At 39.0% G+C, this 7,817-nt stretch overlaps 1 non-coding gene across 1 annotated transcript; it reads right to left on the bottom strand.

Moving 5' to 3' along the window:
* Positions 1-7,252: 7,252 nt before the first annotated feature.
* TRNAG-UCC lies at positions 7,253-7,324 on the bottom strand. The gene has a single exon. It is a non-coding gene; the product is annotated as a tRNA-Gly (tRNA).
* Positions 7,325-7,817: the final 493 nt, after the last annotated feature.

Raw genomic sequence — 7,817 nt, 5'->3', positions numbered from 1 at the left:
TATATATATATATATATATATATATATATATATATATATATATATATATATATATATATATATATATATATATATACTCGCTAACTTTAAAAGTATATTAATAGTTAAGTACTATGAATTTTAAGAATTGAATGCATCAAGTTTGAATTCTAGATCTCCTTGAGATCTAATTACAAGGCCGCGCGACTCCAATGTATTCACTAGTAAGGCTTGTGCGTTAGGCCCCGAATTTTGAAGGGGCCCCATTTTTTTAGAAATAATTTATATTATATAGGTATTTAAAGCATACTCCGTATTTTAGTACTTTCAGTAGAAAAGTAGAGTTTTTCATATAAAAGGAATATGTAAATAAAGTAAAGATTTGATATGCTTAACAACTTTACATCTCAAAAAACTAAAAGAATAATTAATATCATATCAGTGAATTCAACGGACTGACATTTTCGATCAGCCAAACTTATAGCCTGCTGCAAAAATTAGCTTATTTTGAAAAATATTTTTCTCAAAAGTACTTTTGATGAGAAACAGTTTGTGTTTGGTTAACTAATTTGAAAAACACTTCTGAGCATAGCAGCAATTAGTGTTTGGCCAGGCTTTTAAAAATTGCTTTTAAGTGTATTTTTCTCAAAAGTGATTTTCAAAAAAGAGCTTTTGGACAGAAGTTACTTTTTTCTGCTTATTCAAAACTGCTTTTACTTTGCTTCTCCTCAAAATCACTTTTTTTCTTTCAAAAGTTTGGCCAAACACTTTAAATTTGACCAAAAGAAAAAAAAAATAAAAATCCTTCTAGAATCAGAGAAGCTTGACCAAACAGGGTATAATATTCCGTTTGGGTGTTACCCCACAGCCTTGATTTGGCAGGGAGAAGGATGCTTCCTGGAAGCAACGTATATATCTAGTTTTTCTAAATTTCCTCCACTTCGTATGGTACACTCACTACTCCGTCATGCGAGCAACAGACGTACGTCGAAAGAACAGGAAGACGAGGTTTCTGCAAACATAGAAAAGGATGACGAAACAACTATTTGGAACGTCCGATCAAGAAGACAAAGGAAGGTGGCATGCACAATAGAAAAACAAAATTGCATGGATCTAACTAAAGAAGATTCCTTTTTTATATATATCCACGTATTTACAGAGTTCAATAAGTAGAGATAATTAAGAGATTAAACATTCTCCAAAGTCCAAATAGAGGAGACAGAAAATGGAAAAATACAGTGACTGCAAATGTGACCAAAGTAGATAGAGTTCGCTATCATACCGTGATGGAGGTAGGGTATACATAAGTAATGCATTCAGGTGAATCCAATATTTTCAACAAGGTATTTAGATATATTATATATATTGATTAATTTCAAAAGTTATTGTATATGGTAGAAATCCGGGCTACCCGATTTTGTAGGTTCGAGGATCACTTTAAGAGCAAGTCTGAAATAGACTAGGTCCGAGCCCGATGGCAAAGTTCGAAGTTCGAATATCAGAGTGTCCGATGAATATCAAGGCTGAGCATGACCAGCCTCGAGATAATACTGTTGTGGTTTTGTAACAGAAAAGACGAGATTCCCGCAATGGCCCAAAGATCAAGGCGTAAATTCCAGAACGGATTTGTACGAACTCGTACTAAGCGGTTAGACAGTTGTCAAATTAGACTCCTTAGAAAACGGAAATGTACCTTATTTAGGACTCCCCTATTATATAAAGGAGAGCCCATTCATTTGTAAATCATCTAATCATTGGCAAAGAATATACTCTCTATTTTTCGCTCATTGTTCATCAGAATTGTTCTTTTGCTTTACTATTCTTGCTTTATTGTTCTTGATTCATCTCGAGGTCACTGAGCTCGAGGTCGATACTGCTTAATTAGTAACACTGGTTTGATTCATTCATTTCTTTCATTTATACTTTATACTTCTTGATTATTAATTGGTATTGAATTAAATCACATATCTTTAAAACCACAAATCAAATTTAATTGTTACCCGTATTTTTGAGGTAAATAGTTTGGCGCCCACCGTGGGGCTAAAGATAATAGTGATTATTTCAGTACTGATTCTCATAACACACGTTATTTTTACACTTTTTCTTGTCAAGAATTTTTGATTCTCAGGATTAAACATGTCAAACTCACAAAACGCACCTGTTCACGACAACGAAGGTCTTGGATTTCATGGGGAAAATAACGATGTAGGGGTCGGTGTACCACTGATAAACCCTGGGGAAGTGCCAAATGTGGAACCGGTTGATGTTAGTTCACACATTGCTTTGAATGCAGATTTAGGCGCAGACCCCGGAGGAAGTGTACGCAGGGAAGCCCGATCTGGGGCCAAAGAACACAAGGTACAGGAGATAGGGGCTTATGCTGCAAGTTCAACAGATTGTTATCGCTCAACTTCAAAGTCAGAAAAAAACTCCGAGTATAGCCGAACCAGAAAATATTCGACGTACTGAACCGGCGCCAGAGAGGTCAAACGAAAATGGCTCGGGGACTGACCCCACAATTATGAGGATGCTCGAAGAGCTCACCAAGAGTATCAAATCCGGAGAAAAAAGGATTGAGGATAATGACAAAAAAGTGGAGACTTTTAACTCCCCTGTCGATCAAATACCGGGAGCTCCCCCGATCTCGAAGATATTGGATGCCAAGAAATTTGTACAAAGGTCGTTCCCTCCGAGTGCGGCTCCGAAGCCCATCCTAAAGAAGTACTGTATGACTGATATACCTAAATACAACGGAACCGCTGACCCAAATGAACACGTTACTTCTTACACGTGCGCCATAAAGGGAAACGACTTGGAAGACGACGTAATCGAGTCTGTACTACTGAAGAAGTTCGGGGAGACTCTATCGAAGGGTTCCTTAATATGGTATCATAACATACCCCCTAATTTTATTGATTCATTTGCTATGCTTGCAGATTCATTTGTAAAGGCACATGCCGGGGCCATTAAAATTGCAACAAGGAAGTCGGACCTTTTCAAGGTAAGGCAGAAAAATAGCGAGATGCTCAGGGAATTCATATCTCGTTTCCAAGCGGAGAGAATGGATTTGCCTCCAGTCACCGTGACTAGGCTGTTCAAGCTTTCACTCAAGGTCTCAACACTCGGAGTTCCATAGCTTCACAACGGTTGAAGCAAAGTTTTATCGAGTACCCGGCTGTCACTTGGGCTGACGTACATAATCGATATCGGTCGAAGATTAGGGTCGAGGATGATCGACTGGGGACTCCTTCGGGGTCCGTTTATCCTAACATGACCACGGATAGGATCAAAAGGGATATCGATGGAGAGCCGAGGTCGAATGGAGATCAATATCAACCATACAGCGGAGACCATAGAAACATCGGTTCTGGGCGAAGCTGCGCACGAGATAAGAGGAGAAATGATCGAGGTCAAAATTCATGGGGGCTTGATGCCGAGGAAGATCACGTTAAGTATCCAAAGTCCGAATAAAGGTACGACCCCAGTCCAATCTTTTCTATTTTTTCGACTAACACTTGCAAGCTATCGACAAGGATCGGCACGAAGCTTTGGATCTTAAAGCGCGTGTTGCACTCTTTTTCCCTTAGACCGGTTTTTGTCCCAAATGGGTTTTTCCAACGAGGTTTTTAACGAGGCAACCATTGTTCGTGCTAACTGAGAGCAATTCAACAGTATTCGGGGTTCCCTACAATAAGCCTCGAGTACTGGGGGCATTACCCTCGAATGTCTACTTTGTTGCAAGGAAATCACTTCGTGGCAGCATAGGAAAATATTGTGAGGGCCAAACGGTCGGATAAACCGTGCCCGTATAGGTTACTTGGACCCTAACATCAAATGTGCGCGCGTGTACAATCATTTTAAGAGAAGTATTTTTCCCTGCCGATATCCCCTACCTTTAGAGAAATTTCATATTTTATACTCTTGATCTATTGTGTAAACAGGCTTAAGGGCCGACCACGACGAAAATTCGAACAACTGACCCCATGCTTGAGGAGTGCCGTCCCAAAAACAAACGGAATCAAACTGCTAACATTTCAAGACCATAAGACATTAAAGGCAACCCTCGACTTTACGGTCCACGGCCACCCCACTCGGGGACTAATACTTCGGGCAAGCTCGAAGTGAAATGGAAGATAAGCCCAAAAGGGCAAGTTCCTAACTAAAGAGGCTACTACCAAATTAACGCGGATTGGAGACGCCCGAAATCCGTAACAAATACAAAATCCTAAGGGCTATCTTAACCTGAGCTTGAGCAAACTCTCGCTCGGGGACTATATATGAAGCTTAAGGGCTAAGTTTACTTCAAGTTCGAGAGAATTCTCACTCGATCACAAAAGCACAAGGGCTATCTTAACCCAAGTGCAAGCATATCTCGAACACTCGGGGACTACCTACCCGAGCTATCTAAATAATAAGACCTCGAAAAGGCATCCGCGATATACAGGCCAAGGCCATCATACTCGGGGACTAACGTTTTGAACAAGTTCGAAAGGTTATCGGAAACATTTCCAAGAGACGTACCCGAAGGCTATGGCCATATTAAAGGCTACGGCCATATTAAAGACTACGGTCATATAAAAAGGCTACGACCGAAATAATGCGGCTCGGAGACGTCCGACTTCCACCATAAATTAAAGTCCTTCAAACACTTTGAAAAACCGGTTAAATCAAGCTACCCTCGGCAAAAGCAAATGATAAAGGGCTTCGATAACATCAGCCTTCGAATAGTTTAAAGACTTCGATAACATCAGCCTTCGAAAAAGCCTCAAGAGGTATTCGATTATCATTACACAAACGAATTGAAAATAAGGTTCCGCTCGGTCGAACCTTCGAAAAACCCAACGGGTACAAAAAACACATGCTAATTTTCACTAAGTCTTTTAGCCGAAAAGAGGGGAAAATAATAGCCGTTTTTAGAGGCCAAATTGGCCCAACTCAAAGAGCCTAAGGGCCGACCCAAAAGAGCCTAAGGGCCGATCTAAAGAGCCTAAGGGCCGATCTAAAGAGCCTAAGGGACAATATAAAAAAGCCTAAGGGCTAACTTTATTTCGAGTTCGAGCAAATCCTCACTCGATCATAAAAGCCCAAGGGCTACCTTAACCCGAGTTCGAGCAAACTCTCACTCGGGGACTATCTATAAAGCCTAAGGTCTAACTTTATTTCGAGTTCGAGCAAACCCTCATTCGATCATAAAAGCCCAAAGGCTGCCTTACCTCATCGACTGTTGAGCCTAAGAGCTACTCAAACTCAAGTTCAAATGGTCATCCAGGGTCCACTGATCAGAAACGTTCGAAGGCAGTACTTATTGTCGGTCATTACCATTTCAGAGTTTGGACATTCGAAAGAAATTTTATGCTAAGGCGCTTTGACCCGCACAAAGGGGGAGCAGATTCAGAAGCCATGGAAGGAAAGAAGCTTTATATAAACCATTTTACAAGAACTGTAGGTCGCAATCAAGAGTTCCTCGCAAGGGCCGATCAGCCTCAGAAGCAAAAAATTACGAAGAACACGAAGCCTAAGCAGCACGATCCTTATCGGCAGAAGTGTTTTCACCCTCAGAATCTTCTCCACCGCCGGATTCGCTAGAGTTCTCGGAGTCTTCTTCGGGAAAGGTTGGCTTCCAAGTTTTTGTTTCCTCGGTCGCTTACGTCACGATGATGATGTCGTGGCAAATCGGGGTAAGGACTCAATTCGTTTCTTGTCGTTATACTCCAAAAAATGAGGGGTCTATCTTTATACGGTAGAAATCGGGGCTACCTGATTTCATAGGCTCGAGGATCACTTTAAGAGCAAGTCCGAAATAGACTAGGTCCGAGCCCGACGACAGAATTCGAAGTTCGAAGATCAGAGTGTCCGATGAATATCAAGGCCGAGCATGACCAGCATCGAGATAATACCGTTATGGTTTTGTAACAGAAAAGGTAAGATTCCCGCAATGGCCCAAAGATCAAGGCGTAAATTCCGAAACAGATTTGTACGAACTCATACTAAGTGGTTAGACAGCCGTCAAATTAGATTCCTTACTAAAAACAGAAATGTACCTTATTTAGGACCCCACTATTATATAAAGATGTACCTTATTTAGGACCCCCCCCCCCTCCCCCTATTATCTAAAGGGGAGCCCATTCATTTGTAAATCATCTAATCATTGTCAAAGAATGTACTCTCTACTTTTCGCTCATTGTTCATCAGAATTGTCCTTTTGCTTTACTATTCTTGCTTTATTGTTCTTGATTCATCTCGAGGACACTGAGCTTGAGGTCGATACTACACTGGTTTGATTCACTCATTTCTTTCATTTATACTTTATACTTCTTGATTATTAATTGGTATTGAATTAAATCACATATCTTTAAAACCACAAATCAAATTTAGTTATTACTCGTATTTTTGAGATAAACAGTTATTAAATTTGAACACTAATTTAAAAAGTGTAATAGATTCAACAGTAAGAATCTAAAAATTAAACTCATAAAATTTAAATTTAGAAATCCGCCTGTGACCCTACTGCCTTCCGTTTGACAAAGAGAAGGAAGCATCGTGGAAACATCACATCTTTGTTCTATATTCCTTTGCTTTGTATCAAAGCACCACCATCATCATTAAATGACAGCGTACTTTAGCATATATAGGACAACCTCCTCCTTTTTTTTCTATCAACTCTATAAAGAAAATGTAGGAATAAAGTCTATATACGTAAGCCAGTGTTTTCTAACAGTCCATAGATCAGCTCCATCTTTTGACGAGCTGAGAATCGAACAAAGTTCATCTATATTAATACTATCTACTTAAAGATGGCGTATTTGATGGCGGTTATTGATGGAGTGAAGCAATGCATATCGACGCTATGGGAACTGCAAGAGATGAGATTCTCGGCCATATTTGATGATTTGAGCTTCATTGCTACGACTGTCATTATGGCTGCTGCCTCTTGTTTTATTGCTGTAAGAGGACCAAGATCATGATCCATCTCTCGCCAATCTAGTTAGCTTAATTAATTTCCCTCCATATGTTCTTATATACAGTTTTGTTGCCTAATTAATTAGATTCTTCCCACTTTTTGCGTTTTCTTCAAGTAATTATCGTAGTACGATACTTTGCAGTTTCTCATTGTTTCTCTACCCCTTAATTAATTAAAAATATTACTTAGTACTATGTGTTTAATCATTTAGAGCTCTCTCTGTGCATTGATATACTCATATACGCCATAACAAAAGAAAAACGCACCAAGGATTGTGGTAGATAAATAAGAAATTAGAGGTTTTGAGTTGGGTGCGTCTGCCGGGAGTCGAACCCGGGTCTATTGCTTGGAAGGCAATTATCCTAACCGTTGGACTACAAACGCTTGGTTGTCAATCTTTTGTTACATTTTGTACTCAATAAAGATCATTTATTCGTAATATTTTTAAAAAGAAAATTAAAAGGTAATCTATATCTATATCTATATCTATATTATTATAAAAGCACGAATAATTTAGGCTAAATATTGAACGACTAAAATATCCTTAAAATATTGATCGACTTTTATAACCTTAAATATTTGTATAATTTAAGGATATAATTGTAAATCACCCAAGGCTAAAACTCTTTCCTATTTAAATTGCACAGTCATCGATCAAAAAGAAAAAAAGTGTGAATGTGTAATACTACAACCCAAATTAATTTTGGAATCTACCCTCCTCTCCGATACCTTAGAACTAAAAGAAAATACCAATAAAAAATGGAAACCCAAAATACTCTTTTTCTCTGTGCAAAGATTTTTGCCTACATACTTCGTATCTTCTTCTTTTTGGACGCAAATACATTGTTCAGTAATTTTTTTCAGTTTGTGTGGGATT

Source organism: Nicotiana attenuata, unplaced genomic scaffold (assembly GCF_001879085.1).
Source record: "Nicotiana attenuata strain UT unplaced genomic scaffold, NIATTr2, whole genome shotgun sequence".
NCBI lineage: Eukaryota > Viridiplantae > Streptophyta > Magnoliopsida > Solanales > Solanaceae > Nicotiana > Nicotiana attenuata.
This window is presented reverse-complemented; position numbering and strand designations above follow the sequence as displayed.